Genomic DNA, 17,076 nt, shown 5'->3' on the forward strand with positions numbered 1-17,076 from the left:
TGTGTGTGTGTGTGTGTGTGTGTGTGTGGTGTGTGTGTGTGTGTGTGTGTGTGTGTGGTGTGTGTGTGTGTGTGTGTGTGTGTGTGTGTGTGTGTGTGTGGTGTGTGTGTGTGTGGTGTGTGTGTGTGGTGTGTGTGTGTGGTGTGTGTGTGTGTGGTGTGTGTGGTGTGTGTGTGTGTGTGTGTGTGTGTGTGTGTGTGTGTGTGTGTGTGTGTGTGTGTGTGTGTGTGTGGTGTGTGTGTGTATGTGTGTGTGGTGTGCGTGTGTGGTGTGTGTGTGTGTGGTGTGTGTGTGTGTGGTGTGTGCGTGTGTGTGTATGTGTGGTTGGTGTGTGTGCACGCACACATGCTAAGACATATGTGGGCTGAAACATGAAGCTTAAGAAAGGGGAGCTGAGAAGGGCAAACAGGAGGGCCTGGCCCCAGCAGGGAAGGCCACACTGGTAAGGCCCTCTGAGGTACAAGATTAAAGTCCTCTTTGAGGTAGATGAGGATGGAGACGGAGGAGGCAGAGCTCTGGGTTCCTGCCTGATCCTCTGCCTCTGTTTCCTGTGACCCTGGGTAGCAGTGATGGGTGACTCAAGTCTTCCCAGGTATAAAATGGGACCAAAGACACCCACATGCGAGCAGGGGCCGGGGACTGCACCTGGTGGGTGATGCCCTCACCTACTTGGTCCCAGTCAGGGCAAGGAGAGGAACCCAGGGTCTGCTCTTGAGCCTGAAGAGCAGGCTCTCCAGCTCCCCAGGTTGGTCCCCAGGCAGCCTGGCTCAGAGCCTCACTTTCTCAGGAAGGCCAAGTTACCGAAACAGATAAATCAATCTGTCAAGATCAGCCTTGGAGAAAGACTCTCTCAGCTAGCTCGGCCAAGAAGCTCAAAGGGGAATTGTTCCCGGAGCCTGAGGAGGAAACAAGAGATAGTTCTTCACAGTTCCTCGCCTGAGGCCCTGCTGCCCATCCCCCTCCCCTTCCCTGGGCTGTGGAGAGCACCTGTGCACTGCGATCAGCCAGGGACAGCACCGCCTCTCCTTCTGGCTCCCAGGGCAGTGCCCAGCCCAGAGCCACTGTTGTGGGAGAAGGGCACAGAGCCACCGTTTGGCTCCCATCCCGGTTTTGCCTGGAGACCTTCGCTGGCCCCTGTGTGTTTGGTGGCCCTTGGCACTAGGAGGGTCACACGGCTGGAGGTGGGGCTGGCAAGCAAATGCCCATCTGGACAGACTCCCTGTTTGAGCTGGAGGCTCGGGAGTGATGGAGACCAGAGAGGCTGAAGACAAGCCAAGACACCAGGGGACCAGTCCTCCAGAGCTCCCTAAAGAAAAATGTTGAGGATGACTTGTTATGGAGGGCAAGGGGGACTCCAGTGTGGAATCACAGCCAGCTCTGCCACTTGGCAGCTGGCGACACTGGGGCAAGTCATTTGCCTTCTCTGATAATCCCCTTCTTCATCTGGGGGCTTAGTGTTTGATGGGGCCTTCTGCTGAGGACAGAAGATCTTGACCTGGGGACCCCATGCTGGGATCACTGAGAGTGTGCGACAAGCAGGAACTCTGTTTCCTTCTACGCAGTCACTTGGCATCCATTTTCTCAATCTACAGGGTGGGTATCATGGTCCCCACTCCCCACATAGGGAAACTGAGGCTCCCAGTTTGCTCCTTGGGTCTAAAGCTGTGTTAGAAGAGTTCTTTTGGACCCCAAAGGTAGTGAGTGTGTGTATATGGGTGTTCCCACGCATGTGCACATGCTTGTATGATGTAGTCACATGTATGTGGAGGTGCATGTGTTCTTGTATGTGCTGGAGCTAAAGGAGAACATCGGGTTCCTTTTGCTAACACACTCTGTCTTATTCCCTTAAGATGGGGTCTCTTGCTGAGCTAGGAGCTAGGTTGGTAGAAGGAAAACCCCAAAGATCTCCCAGCCTCTGCATCCCTGAGGTGCTTGGGTAACAGATGCACGTGGTCTTGCCCAGTTTTTACATTGGTTGAGGGACCACAACTCAGGCAAGGAAGCCTGCCCACTGAGCTATCTCCTCAGCCTGCTATTCCTGGGTCTGCTGCACGTTGCAAACATGAAAGGGGAGGAGTCAGAGGAGACAGGTAGGTGGGACCTGAGCCCAGACCCCAGCACGGGTCTCTCTTGCCCCTGTGATGCTAACTCCTCTGCCAAGTGGCTGATCACAGCTTGAAGAAGAGGGACTGTGGCCAGAAGCAGAGGGGCTGCAGAGGGGGCCAGAAGAAATGAGCTTAAAAAAGAAACACTCCCAGAACTGGTAGGTACAGGGAAGGAGCTCAGGGTACACTGGGGACTGTGAGGTGTGGGACTGACCATACAGCAGGTCCCCATGCTCCCATTGGCTCCAGGAGAAGGGTTCTCGGGGGAAGAAAGACATTCAGTGAAAACTGGAAAAGTGCCCTGGAGAGGTAGAGGGAGAGATTCACTGTGGACTGTAGAATACGTGAGTCAGAGGGCCCAAGGGTCTTCACAGACCTGAAGGAGAGGCAGCCAGAGAAATGGCTTAGCCATCTGGAAACACGCAGACACACGTACACGCATGAGCATGCACATGCACACACACGTGAACACATTCACACATGTACACACAGAAGAGAGTACACACATTCACACATGTGTACATGCAAACATACTCATACACATGCACACGCTGCGTGCACACACACGAGTGTGTACCCTTGTGCACACACACATTCACACGCATTCACACAGACTTGAGTGCACAAAAACACTCACGCACATGTGCCCACACACTCGCACGCATGCACAGAGCTACATCTGCTGAAAGGGGACGCATGAAAGATGATAGCACAGTGTCACCAGCCTGGGAGTGTTAGGATAACGTCACCGGGGTGAGGGGGGCCTTGGGGTGCGGCATATGCTTCTAACTTCCTGGGGGAAAAACTTGCCACTGTCAGGTACACGAAAGAACTGTCAAAGGCGCACGAAATGAGCCGTGTGGATTGTGAAACTTGAGCCTTGCTTGTGTTTGTTTGGTGACAACATTGAAATCCACAGATGTTCTCTCAGGATGAAAAGAAGCAGCTGCCAGGGATGTCTTCATTGTGACCTCTGTCACCTCCTGGGTGTCACCAGCCTCTGTCTTCTGCTCCTGATTCCCCTCTCCCACCACCAGCTGGACCCCTGCCGCATGCAGATCTCTGGCAGGAATCAACAGAAGGGGTGGACCTGTGCTGGGATTTTACCTGGTGGCAAAGGTCAAAGAGAGCACAGGTCGGAAAGGAGGTGATTTGAAGCCCAAGGCACAGGGCTGTGGAGGACCGAAGGCCAAGGGCTTGGGCTACAAGATGTCCTCAGGAGGCTGGCAGACAGGCAGGGAAGGCCTGGGATAACAGAGAAATCAGAAGGCAGGGACGGTGTCAGTGGAGGGCCGAATGGTTATTCCCTGCTGTCTGTTCCTTGACTCGGGGTGAACACCAGCATGGTGACCTTGCAGGGAAACCGAGGCTCAGTGCACAGGGACGTCTCGCTGTCGCGGCTGCGCAGGTCTCCTCAAGTCACACGTGGTGGCGTTGGAGAGGTGGGCCTGGGCACCAAGATTGTGCTTTCTCAGGGAGATTCGTCGGTAGAGGCATGACCTCTTGATGTAGCCAGAGTTTAGGGGAAGGACAGAGGTCGACTCCAGCTAGAGAGCGAGTCCAGGCTGGTCTAGAACTCAGCTTGTAGCCAAGGGTGGCCTTGGGCATCAGATCCTCCTGCCTCTGCTTCCCAAGTGTAGGGATTACAGGAATACATCACCACGCCTAGTTTATCTGGCACTCAGGATCAATCTCAGACGCTGTGCAATGCTGAGCAGGTATCTACCGACGGAGCCATATTCTCAGCCCCTTCATTTTCCTTGTCCCTTGTGCCTATGGGGGGCTTTTTTGACCCCCACAGTTGCAACAGCCCTGGACAGCATCGATCAAGAAAATGATTTTTATTCAAGAACTAGGATTAAATGAACTAATCTAAACGTGAGCAAGAGGAGGCAGTGAAATAGCATTGAACGGCTGAAGGGATGGCTCTGCGCGTGAAAGCATTGGATGCTCCTGCAGAGGATCCAGGTTCAGTTCCCAGCGTCCACATCGAGTGGCTGGAAGCTACCTGTAACTCCAGCTCCAGGACATCTGACACGCACACGTGTGTGCACAAACTCACGCAAAGAAATACACTTTAGAAAAGAGTTGTTTATTTATTATGTATACAGTGTCCTGCCTGCAACTATGCCTGCAACACAAGAAGGGGACAGCAGATCTCATTACGGATGGTTGTGAGTCACCATGCTGTTGCTGGGAATCGAACTCGGGACTTCTGGAAGAGCAGCCAGTCCCCTTTACTGCTGAGCCCAATGAAGACAAATCCTAAAGAAGGGACAATAGAAAAACAGTCCTACTCTCAGACAACTTTGAGTAATAAGCAAATAGACTTGAAGAAATCAAATAGTGTAGGAAGCACACACAGATCAGTGATGAGTTTAACCAGGTCATTAGCTGCTTCCCTAGTCCCTGTGACTAATTGTCTAACAGATGCAACTTGAATGAGCGAGGATTTATTTTGGGCCCTGGTTTTACAGGATTCAGTCCGTGGCGATTGGCCCTATGCTGCTGGACAGAACGTTAGGATGGCCTGGAACATGTGTGGAGGGCATTTCCAATTCCTGAAGGACAGATTGCAGAGGGAAGGGGACCCTAGGAAGGCCTTAAGGGAGATGCAGGCCTCTAACTGGCTAAGTGGGCCCCTCCCACCTCTCACCATCTCTCAAAACACATCTTATAAAGACTCCATCAAGAGACCGAGCCCTCACAATCTAAGTGTGATCTCTGGAAATATCCCACAAACAGAGCGTTGTAGGGATGTGTTATATCTCCAGAGTCCATGTCAGAAAAAAGCCAAGCACAGCAGTGCATACCTGTTAGCCTAGCACCGGGGAGGCAGAGGCAGGGGAATCTCTGGAACTCTCTGCCCAAACAATCTGGCTGAATTGGTGAGATCAAGGTTCAGTGAGAGACCTTGTCTCAAGGGAGCAAGATGGAGAGTGAGAAGCGGGACACCCAACACACTCCTCTGGCGTCTGTGTGCATACATGGGCAGGTGGACCTACACGTATGGATGTAAAACACACACACACATATGAGAGAGAGAGAGACAGAGAAAGACAGAGACAGAAAGAGACAGACAGAGAGACAGACAGACAGACAGACAGAGACAGGGAGAGGGGATCAAATCCAGAGAAGAATACGACCAAGCAGCAAGGTCTATAATAAAACTCATGAGCATATTAGTTCATAGAAACAAAATTTACTGTCTAAGTAAATACCAATCCATATAAGGAAATTAGGCAGAACTGAAAGACAGCAATAACATGGAAAATGTTAAATGATTGATTGACATTGGAAAACCTGTTTTATTGATGCAGGTACCCAATCTATACATCTATATCTATCTGTATCATCTATATCTATCTACATATCTGTATCTATATCCCAACTTGCACTTGAACCTCTGACCATTCTATTGACTTTATGATCCTCTTGTGTGTGTGTGTGTGTGTGTGTGTGTGTGTGTGTGTGTGTGTGTGACCTTGGTCTCCCTCAGGAGGCAGTGTTGCTCAGTGAGAATCTCTGAGACCTCATGAAGCTGTGCCTGCTGTCGGAGCCGTGGGTAGGCTAGCCAGCTTCGTCACTTCCCTCTGTCTTCCTCTCTGCTGGAGGAACGGTGCCTCCCTGTTCAGCTCCAGCCTCAGACCATGAAGGCAGCACACAGCACAGAAAACCTCATTCCGTTAGCTTCCAGGACCTAGGCTTGCCCACTGCACTCCTTCGGAAAGGTCAGGGATAATGGATTCCTCCTCTCATGACCCAAGGGACAGCTGAAGCCCATTCACTGAGGCCCCCCTCAGCGTTTCCTGATCTGAATAAATCAAGAGGGAGCTTGTCTGAAATTTGTCTTTGTGGTGTTTACACAGACAGACCTTAAGAAGCTGGTCGATATGGTAAACAAGGATAATTAAAATATTTCATGGGAGAAGGCTGAACATTCCAAAGGGGATGAGAAAGAACACTGGAAGCACATCGGCCAGACCCTGGGCAATGAGAGGACGAGGAATTGTTGATTTTATTTAGTTTGTGTGTGTGTGTGTGTGTGTGTGTGTGTGTGTGCAGTGGTGTGTGTGTGTGTGTGCAGTGGGGTGGTGTGTGTGTGTGTGCAGTGGGTGTGTGTGTGTGTGCAGTGGGGGGTGTGTGTGTGTGTGTGCAGGGTGTGTGTGTGTGGTGTGTGTGTGTGTGTGTGTGTGTGTGTGTGTGTTTGTCTATGTGAGTACATGCACCACAATGCTTGTTTGGAAGTCAGAGGATAGCTTTGGGTTTGTTCCTAATGAGGCATGGTCTCTTACTGGCCCTTGTGTATGTCAGGTTAATGAATGCACCAGCTTTGGGGATCCTCCTATCTCTGTATCCCACCCTGTAGGAGCACTGAGATCACAGACATTCACTATTAAGTGTGGCTCTACATGGATACTGGGATCTAAACTCTGGTCCTTGTGCTCGCACAGCAAGCACTTGACCCAGAGTCATCTGCCTGGCTTTAATTACCATTTTTGAAATTGTATTTTACTTATATGTATGTGAATAGGTGTGTGTCCATGCATGCCACAGTGCATGTACGGAGGAGGCCCAAGGACAACTTGTGGGAATCGGGGCCTGGAGGATATCGCTTTTACCTGCTGAGCCCAAATATTTAATTGTCAGTCTTTAATGACACACAAAGCACTACACAAATCGGGCTCCACTGGCTCCAAATGGTGGTTCCCAGGTGAGGTGGGAATCTATACTGTTTGGTCAATGTCCTTAGACATGACACCTAGCTGAAGTAATGGCTGACCCGTGCCTGGCTCTCCCAGGCAGGACGAGCATGAAAACAGAGGGAGGCATTTCTCGGCCCACCACAAAAGCTATAAAATCTCTTGGGTCCCATGCACCTGTGGGGACTCTATTTCTCCATCTGAAAAATGGGGACCGGGGCTCCCTCTGAGGATGGCAGGGGACAGATAGCACAGGGTAAGGCTATGCTGCCCCCTTCTTTCCCCACTGACCGTGAGGAAAGTCTGATGTTGCCTAAGGACTCTCTATGATCTGCGTCCCCTCTCTCCCCTCTCCAACCTGGAGAGCAACCAGAACCACCAGCAGGAGGGCAGAGCAGTCGCTGACCTTCCATGGGGATCAGGATCATATTTTGTTTTTGTTATTAGCCCAGGCTACCCTCCACCTCTCTACACGGTTGAGGATAACCTCCAACTCCTGATCTTACCTCTCTACCTTCCAAGTGCTGGGATTATACTTGTGCTGAGGGTCAAACCGAAAACCTTCTGCATGTTAGGGGGGCACTCTACCAAGAGAGCTACAAGCCATCCCTGCTGGGGCACTGTTGGCTTCGGAGCCACAATCCTTCCCTCGAATCCTCCTAACTGTCCATCAAGAGCAATGACTCCAGCTCTTTGGAATCTCTGCTAGGGACATGGCTGAGTCTCCCTTGCAGGCGGCAAATGTTCCTGGTGCCCTCCCTGCTTGCTCAACAGAGTGGCTGTGTTATTGGCGAATGCTGCAATTGTTCGCATGCTATGTGCAGACACTTTTCCTCTAATGGGAAGTGGTTGATGTGAGGAGCCTTTGGGGGAGGGGTCGTCACGGCGGGAGGATACCAAGACTCATCACAGGGACTGAGTAGGGTCTGTGCCAATCTTGCCGAACCCTTGACCTTCAGGCAGAAATGCGCTTAGCTCTCAGTCCAGACCTGGGACAGAGCACACTGGAATCTTCCTCCAATGTCCTCTACACCAAAGGATGCAAGTGTGGTCTCCAGAGTCCCTGTGCCAGCAAGAGGAGCACAGGACAGCTGTTCTCTATTCGTGACCTCCCCGTGGAAGAGATGACTAATGAAGCCAATGGCTCGTGCAGGCTTTGTGGGGAAAGACGCCCATCATCTTAATGGTACCTTGGAGCCCTTGGGCTGACCGCGTGGCCATTTCCCGATGCTCATCCCGCCCACGATCCCTCCATGGGAGCTATTCCTGGCGTGTCCTGTGGTACAAAAGTGCAGTTCATCTTTTCAAGGAGACACAGGGAGGTTGAAAGTCAAAGCCATCGGAACAAACCTTGGCTTTGGAGAGGAGTCAAGTGCTTGTTATGCAAGTATCTGCTGTCTCCCTCAGAAGAGGCTGCGCTTAGTTCGAGCAGAGTTGGGGGTTTGGAGATAAGGGAGGGAGATGGATTCAGCACACACTGTCCCTGGGGAGAGCTATGGCCTGTGGGCCGTCCTTCTACACTCCAGCATTACCTGGGATAACCCAGGTATCAGAGGACGACTATGCATCGCACTGCCCTGTGAAGACTGAAGAAGAGGCTGAGGAGAATGGCGTAGTCTGTAGAGTGCTTGTCCCGAGGCCCCGAGCATCATCTGCAGAACCCATGTAAAGTTCAGGCATGGGAAGGTTACTCAGTGGGTAAAGGTTCTCGCAGCACAAGCCTGAGGACCTGAGTCTGACCCACAGAGTTCATGTTAAAAGTCAAATGCAGTGCCACATACGTCTGTAACTAAACACTCGAAAGGAGGGAAGGAAGGTGGAGACATGAGAATCAGCTTGCAGGGCAAGGATGGGCTAGCCTGGAGTATAGAGCATGGCAGAAACAACTAGAGAATCTGCCCTAAGGTGGAAGGAGAGACCTGATTCCCAAAAGTTGTCCTAACATGTGCTTTGGTACACACACACACACACGCACACACACACATATATCATCACATAGACATACACACACTCACACACTCACACCACACACACACACACACACACACACACACACACACACACACACACACACACACACACACACACTCACACACACACTCACACACACACACTCACACTCAACACACACTCACACACTCACACACACTTATACACACTCACACACACACTCACACACACACACACACACTCACATACACACTGGCACACACAAAACCTTAAAAACTAAAAGTACCAAGATGTAGAATGACTGAGAAAAACATAGGAAGTTGAATCTTGACTTCTAAACACACATTTACCTGTATACACACACACACACACACTCGCGGGGGTGGGGGAGGGAGGGGGGGGGAGAGAGAGAGAGAGAGAGAGAGAGAGAGAGAGAGAGAGAGAGAGAGAGAGCGAGAGCTGTTTACTGTGGCTTACCTCTGGAAGACAGGGCTGGTACAATCCCTGACTTGGCTAAGATTGAGCCTCCATGCTTCACCGAGGACACAGGCCTTCACGAAACTTGCTTTTCCTAGGAAAGTTTAGAAAGCAAAGTTGGACAACAAGCAGAATCAACAGCTCCCACTGTCGAGAGGGGTGAGTCCCTGAAGAGAGGATGTTGGGCCCTCTCACAACAGCTCTCTGGACTGTGAGCCTTGGTGTCATCTGATAGAAGAACATGGAGTGTGGGACCTGGGGCCCCAGGACCTCCTCCACACACTGGGGGAAAAAAAAGGGCCACGGAGTGTCTGGCCTTCAAGTTGCTGTGGCCATAAGTCCCTGGGACCAGGAGCATTTTAATGAAGCATATTTGACCTGTAGTCCTGGAAGACTGGAAGCTGGGGCTCCATTCATTTCCCAGGGAGAAATAGGAGAGGTCTGGGGGTGTGTGGCTAAGTAGGCAGGTGTTGTCTGGTGTGGGAGAATCCTGGGTTCCATTCTCAGTATGACATGCCAGGCAGTGGATGACCCTGCCATTTCAGACCTCAGGTAAGAGTTCAAGGTCATTGTCAGTTGTATTTCCCAAGGTCAGGCCTGTGTCGGAAGGAATCCATCCTTGAAAAGCAACCACTGAGTTTTAGCTCCTTTTCCATAGCAGAGTTCCAACGATGACCAATGGACAAAAGTCCTTATTAATGATCAAAAAACCACCGCTAGGAGAACACGGGAGTTTACACAGAGACTCCCAACTGTAAGTGCAGAGAGCAGGTGTCTGTGGAGTGCTCAGTCACAAGTAGGATGGCTGTGTCATGCACACCTCACCCCTTCCAAGGCTCGGGGACCATGGTGGAAGAACCCACGGTCATCAGGGAAGACTGAGGCGAAACGTCTTCTGGACGCAGCAGGGTGTACCCAGGACATCACAGAAGCTGTGGTTGCTACACATGAACAAGCCAGTCATCGTTCCTGTGGGGGGCATGCCCTCAGCAGCCCTTACTCCTAGCCGAGGAGCGAAGGATAGTTCATGGTTGCCAAGGAGGAAGAATCAGCTTCTTTTAGGGGTGGAGTCCCAGGTCGGTTGCCAACACTCCTGTGCGTGGCCCCACACCGGTGCATGTATAGGCAGCATTAACTGGATCCAGTAAGTTGTTTTTTTGTTTTTTTTTGTTTTTGTTTTTGTTTTGAAGGTCATGAAGTTGGGAAGGGAATGTGTCATGGGGGGATCCAGGAGAAGTCAGAAGGGGAAGATGGGGTCTATGATTAAAATATTAAATTTAATAATTAAAATACTGTATGCATGCCTAAAATCCTTAAAGATAAATAAACAATATTTTAAAACCCAAAACACCACTCAAGGTATAGGCCACTGGCACTGAACTTGCTGATCTCTTATAAACTCAGTGACTTACGAGAGCTTTTTTAATATTGCTCTTTTGCACATTGTCTTAGGTTTCCAGGGCTGTGATAAAACGTGACCGAAAGCAGCTCCGATATTTTTTCAGCTTGCACTTCCACATTCACAACACATCATCAAAGGGAGTCAGGGCGGGGAACTCCAGGAACCTGGAGGCAGGAGCTGAGGCAGAGGCTGTGGAGAACGGTTGCTTACTGGCTTGCTCAGCCTGCTTTCCTTTACAAGTGAGGACCACCTGCCCTGGGGCGGTGTCAGCCATCATAGGCTGTGTTGGCTTAGAGGCAATTCCACTAGCTCCTCCCAACAGTGACCTAGCAACAGCTTGTGTCATCACCTGCTGCCGTGGCCTGCCAGGTGTGAGCCAGGTGTGGCCTCCTCCTCCTCCTCTTCCTCCTCCTCCTTCCTCCTCCTTCCCACTCCTTTCTCCTCCCCTCCTCCCCCTCCTCCTTCCTTCTTTCTCCCTCCTTCCACCTCCCTCCTCCTCCTTCCTCTTTCTCTTCTTCCTTCTTCCTCCTCCCTTCTCCCTCCTCCCTGCTCCTCCCTCCTCTTTCTTCCTCTTTCCTTCTCTTCCTTCTCCTTCTTGTTCTGTTCCTCCTCCTTCCTCCTCCTTCTCCCTCTTTCTCTTCTTCCTCCTTCCTCTTCTTCCTCCTCCTTCCTCTTTTTCTTCTTCCTTCCTCCTCCTTCATCTTTCTCTTCTTTTACCTTCCTCCTCCTTCTTCCTTCTTCCTCCTCCCTCCTTCTTCCTTCTCCTTCTTCCTTTCTTCCTCCTCTTTTTCCTCTCTCTCCCTGCCCGCACTCTCTTTTTTCTCTCGCTGTCCTATCTGTTCCCCCTTCTCTGCCTTCATAGTTCTGCTCCCGTCTCTCTCTTCCTACTCCTTCTCCAGGTCCCCCCGTCCACCCTTCCTCCACAATAAACCTCCCTTATAAATAAGCCAGGTCTCTCACATGGCACGATTTCTCAGGGGGACACCTTGGCATGGGCCCACCAGGTACCACCCCCTCCACCACTGTATTATATTTCATAACAGGCTGGGCCCTCCCACAGCAATCATTAATCAAGAAAATGTCGCACAGACCTGCCCCCAGGCCAATCTTATGGTGGCATTTTCTCAATGAAAGCCCTTCTTCCCAATTGACTCCAGCTTGTATCAAGGTGACAAAACACTAGTCAGCACCTTGGTTGGCTGGGCTCAGCTGGGAAGTGTCATGTATGTGGTTGTGATTGCTGGCATTCGAGCTTTAATGCTTGGCAACCTGGATTCTTCCTCCCTCGTGTCTCTGTCAGAATGGCTGAGGCTTGGAGGCCAGAGGAGCAGCTCTTTCTCCACGTCGCCTAGCTGCCTGGACATCTACCGCCCACGCTGGAACCTTGGCTGTCTTGATTTTATGCCGGTCTGTGCTGGCGCCATGGTAGGCTTAGGGTTCAGCGTGTACACTCCTCACAGGAGTGCTGGCTTCCTCCAGAGGGCGTGACCCAAAAGAGCCTGATAGAAGAGTTAAGCTATCTGTGACTTAGCTTTGGGGGTCTCAAGTGCCACATCCACAGGGACACATCCAAGTGTCAAAAGCTAAGGAGAACTTGGGAGGATTGGGGTGTATGATTCTAGGAGGCTGAGCTCAAGGAGGACCAGAACTTAATTATCTCACCTCTGGAAGTAGGAAGGGGATGTGCCCCAGATCTAAAGTCACTCTCAGAAGCTGGAGTCGGGGAGGGGCTTTGTCCCCATCTGTCCAGTTTCAGAATCAGGTTGCCAGTGGATAAAAGAAAGCTTGCTCCTTGGTCCTTGCCTAGAGATTTTGTTTTTTCCTCTGTTTTCTTTGAGACAGGGTCTCACAATGTAACACCCAGGCTGACCTCACACTTCTAATCCCACTACCTCAGCTGCCACATGCAGGGATTTACAGGTGTGAAGATCTTTTCATGGAAGGCTGGGCACGGTAGCCCAAGTTTGTCTTCTTGAGTGGGAGAGGCAGGGTAAGCTGCATAAAGCACAGTGATAGACCTCCCAAAGCAAGGTGAACGGCTCTTGAGGAACACCACCAAAGTTTGTCTTATGGCCTTCGTATATACAACACCCCCATATGTACACACTAGCTGTGATAGTTTTGTCAACTGGACCCGATCTAGAACACCCTAGAAGAGAGTCACATTGAGGGATTGTCTGGACGAGGTTGGCCTGGGAGCGTGTCTGTGGGAGAGTGTCTTGATGACATTAACTGAGGTGGACTAATAGGTCCACTGTGGGTGCTGCAAATCCCCAGCAAGGTATCTTTAGACATTTAATGGTGAAAAATGTGAGCGGAGTGCAAGTATGTATTCATTTCTCTGCTTTTGATCATATGTAATGTGATTATCTACAGGGAACCAAACTCACATACACATGTCCACACATACAAGCCCACACACATGCACACACAAATGCACACACACACACATGCATACACACATGTACACACACAGACACATACATTTTTTTTACAGAGCATAAGAGACATGGGTTAGGACAGCAGACACACAAATCCCTCCGTCTCACCCTTTGAGCCGTACTTCCTAATGCACATACTTCCTAATACACATCTACTGTGGTTCACCTGCAAGCCAGCTCTCCTACCCTGGCTGAGATAATTGCAGCTGCCTTCTCATTTCTGACAATGGCACCATAGGCAAATCCAAAACCAGCAGTCAGACCACAGGTGATCAGGGCAGGAGAGGCAGGGCCTGGTCTGATCTTCCATGCAGGGCCTGTCCTAGGAGACTTCTGGCTACCTGGAATTGGTTCTTTTCTCAGACACTGTTTTCTTCCTCCTCCTCCTCCTCCTCCTCCTCCTCCTCCTCCTCTTCTCCTTCTCCTTCTCCTCCCCTCCTCCTCCTCCTCCTCCTCTTCTTCTTCTCCTTCTCCTCCCCTCCTCCCTCCCCTTCTTCTTTCTTCTTCTCTTCTCCTTCCCTTCCTTCTCCCTTCTTTTCTTTTCCTTCTTTTTCCTTTTCCTTCTTTCCTTTCCTTTTCTTTATCTCCTTTCTCTCCCCCTTCTCCTCTCCCCCTTCTCCTCTCCCCCCTTCTCTCCCTTCTCCCTTCTCCTTCTCCTTCTCCTTCTTCCTCTTCCTCCTCCTCATCCCCCCCTTTTCCTCCTCCTCACACACAGGCACATTGCACACACACACAGGCACATGCACACACACAGGCACACGCACATGCACATGAACACACACATCTGGCAGGGAAGGTAGCAAACATGCCACTGTTCATGCTTTGAGGTCAGAGGATAACTTGTTGGCTTCAGTTCTTTTCTTCCATTGTGTTGGGTCCGTGGATGAAACACGGCCTGGTGGCAAGCACCTTTACCACTGAGCCATCTTACCAGCCTCTACCTAACTTTTTGAGCCAGGGTGTTTCACTGGACCTGGAGTCCCTGATTGACTAGACTGTCTGCCCAGAGTCTCTCAGGACCCTGTGGGATCTGCTGCGAGTGCTTCTCTAGCCCTGCCTAGCACCTCCCCTTTTTTCCTTTTGACATTGGTGTTGGGGATGCACTCAATGCTTGGCATCACTTTACTGACTGAGCTATCTCCCCAGCCCCAGACACCATGCTTTCTTTTTCTAGTCATGTGAAGGGCCAGCTGGACCCAACTGCCTTCTTTTGCCCTAGCTGCCCTGCTGTCCAGGGCTTTCAGGGACTCTCCCAGACAGCCAAGTTCAGCCATCATTTGGCAAAGCAGATCCCAGGGAATTGTTAGATGCTGCAGCAGCCAGTCTGTGACCATCACCCGGGTGGTCCTTCCTGCTTGTTGAGGGCTGGGACCCCTTTCACCCAAGAGTTGGTCTGCATGGTTGAGAAGCATGGGGGAGCCAAGAACTCCAGAGGAGCTGTCCTCTGAGTGGACCTGGCAGCTGATGCCAGGAAGAGGCTGTGCCCACTCGGTCACACCAAAGGGAGACCCCCGAGTGGGGAACCTTGAGCACAGATGTCCACTGATTCCCTTCTCTCCCTCCCACTAGCAGAGAGAATGTTCTGGAAGGACAACTGAGAGAAGCAAATGAGCAGTGAGGAGGGAGGGTGGCTGTGGGGGAGAGAGTCCCACGGCCCCATGAAAGCTGCTGCCACTTTATCCCAGGAAGGGACCCCAGGGAGTCCTTGAACTCGATGTCATTTTTGTCGTGTGTGCAGGGAGAGGTGCGGGCGAGCGTGTGCGAGGAAAGAGAAATGTCGCAAACACAGTTAGGTTCTGTTAATATTTGATAGGCAGCCAAAGCACTTTTGTTCCCCGGCTCAGTGAGCTACCCATGAAAAAAGTTGCTTCTCAAGAACACTCATCACAGTGCTCATTTCCTTGTCCTCAGAAAACCCCATTTCTAGGCTCTTTCACCACCAAAAACTCCTCAGATGTGGTCAAGGAAAGATGGCCAGGGGATGGGGGTGGGAGTGCTTCAGGGAAGGAGGGGGGGGTTAAGCGAAACATTCTAAAATGCTCTGGAACACTCTGGAAATTCTCAAACATTCTAGAAGATTCTTGAACATTCCCCATTCTTCTTGTAACGGTGCCGCACTTGGATTCTCTCCCCTGAATGGCGGGTCTTGGGGCTCTTTAGGTATGGCTGAGAGACTCAAGAGCAGACGCTCTGACCCTCTCGAGCCTCTAACATTCCAGTTCCTCACCTGTTTGGAGAGACACTCTGAGCCTCCCTCTGCTGGGAACTCTCCTTCCCTGGCCTCTATGCCCCGGCACCCTCTGCGTTCTCCGTGTGCTCACTCAGATGCGTACTATGAGTTCATTTGCTTAGAGCCTCCGTTCCGAGTGGAGGGTCAGACCCCTTGGCTGGGATTGGGGCTTGCTGCCTTGTTCACTGGGCTCCTTTAGCTCATAGGAGATGGAATAACGGAATGATAAACCAGCCTCAAGTGTGATGCTTACAGCCCAGGGTACCACCAAATCTTCAATCCAGGATGCCCCTTTCCTGAAACCGTCTTCTCATTTTTCTCCCTCTCTTCCACATCTAGTTTCCCCATTAGTCAGGAACAAGCAGGACAGAGCAGATTTCTGTTGCCTGTGCTAAGAGCCCTGTGGAAAGTCAGCAAGTTTGAGGGGAGTGTCATTCAGGAGTAGACCGGCAAGCTTGGACTTCACTGTGTAACCTTCTGGAAGAGCACATTACCTCCCCTGACCTCTGATGTCTTTTAAAACCAGATCAGTCACGTCCTGTCCCTTCAGTAGAGTAGAGCGGATATAGGATGTACCTGCAGGAAGCCACCCGGCTCAGTAGACAATGTCTACCTTAAACCTCATCAACCAATTAACTCATCGTGTGTGTGTGTGTGTGTGTGTGTGTGTGTGTGTGTGTGAGTGTGTGTGAGTGTGTGTGTGTGAGTGTGTGTGAGAGTGTGTGAGTGTGTGAGTGAGTGTGTTTGTGAGTGTGTGTGTGAGTGTGTGTGTGTGTGTGAGTGTGTGTGTGTGTGTGTGTGTGTGTGTGTGTGTGTGTGTGTGTGTGGGTCAGAGGACAGCCTTTTGGGTGGTGGTTTGCCTTGTGCCTTGCCTGATTTAGGCAGGGTCTCTCATTCTGAACTTCACACTCCACCCTGGCCAGCCCTTGAGCTTCTTTCCAGTTCTCTCATCTCCGTCTTCCATCTTGTCACTGTCGTGCTAGGACTACAGACATTGCTCCATCTCCCCTCCTCCCCGCTTTCCAAACATGGCTCCCAGGACCAGACTCTGCTTATCAGGCTCCCACAGCAAAGGCTGTTACCCACTGGCTTCAAACTTTCTAGACAGATGAATATGTGACCTCTTGCCCTGCTGACCCTCCTGCCTTCACCCCCAGAGTGCTGGGATTACAGCTGTGCACAACCACACATACCAGGTTTACACAGCTGGCCGTGAAAGCCAGTGCTTCGTGTGTGCCAGGTGAGCACTCTCCAGGCTGAGCCATGGCCAACCCAAACCCACGTTCATTACTATTTGACAAGCGTATGTCTCCTTAACTCAGCAGCATATTAATATAATATTTAGCAACTCTGAGCATCTAGAAGGTTCCTCGAGCCTACTGATACTAGCAGGAGCTGCCCTCTTTTGGTTAGTGAGAACCAAACAAAAAGCTGTTCAGATGGCACCACCATACAGGCTGATGTGTAATGGAGGGTGCCCCTGTGGTCCCTGGAATGCATGCCAGGTTTCTTTCAGGGTCTAGGGGACCTCAGGCTATTGGTTACACCCCACAGTCAGCAACAATGGTGATGGTGCACAGCTTTAATCCCAGAACTCTGGAGGCAGAGGCAGGCAGACCTCTGAGTACAAGGCCAGCCTGGTCTACAGAGTGAGTTCCAGCATAGCCGTTGAACACAGAGAAACCCTGTCTCCGGAAAAAGAGGTCTGGGGGCATCCACTGCTATATTTGTTGGTATATCACTGTCCCACAGGTGCATGTGTATGTGA

This window comes from Rattus rattus, chromosome 10 (genome assembly GCF_011064425.1).
Source record: "Rattus rattus isolate New Zealand chromosome 10, Rrattus_CSIRO_v1, whole genome shotgun sequence".
Classification (NCBI taxonomy): domain Eukaryota; kingdom Metazoa; phylum Chordata; class Mammalia; order Rodentia; family Muridae; genus Rattus; species Rattus rattus.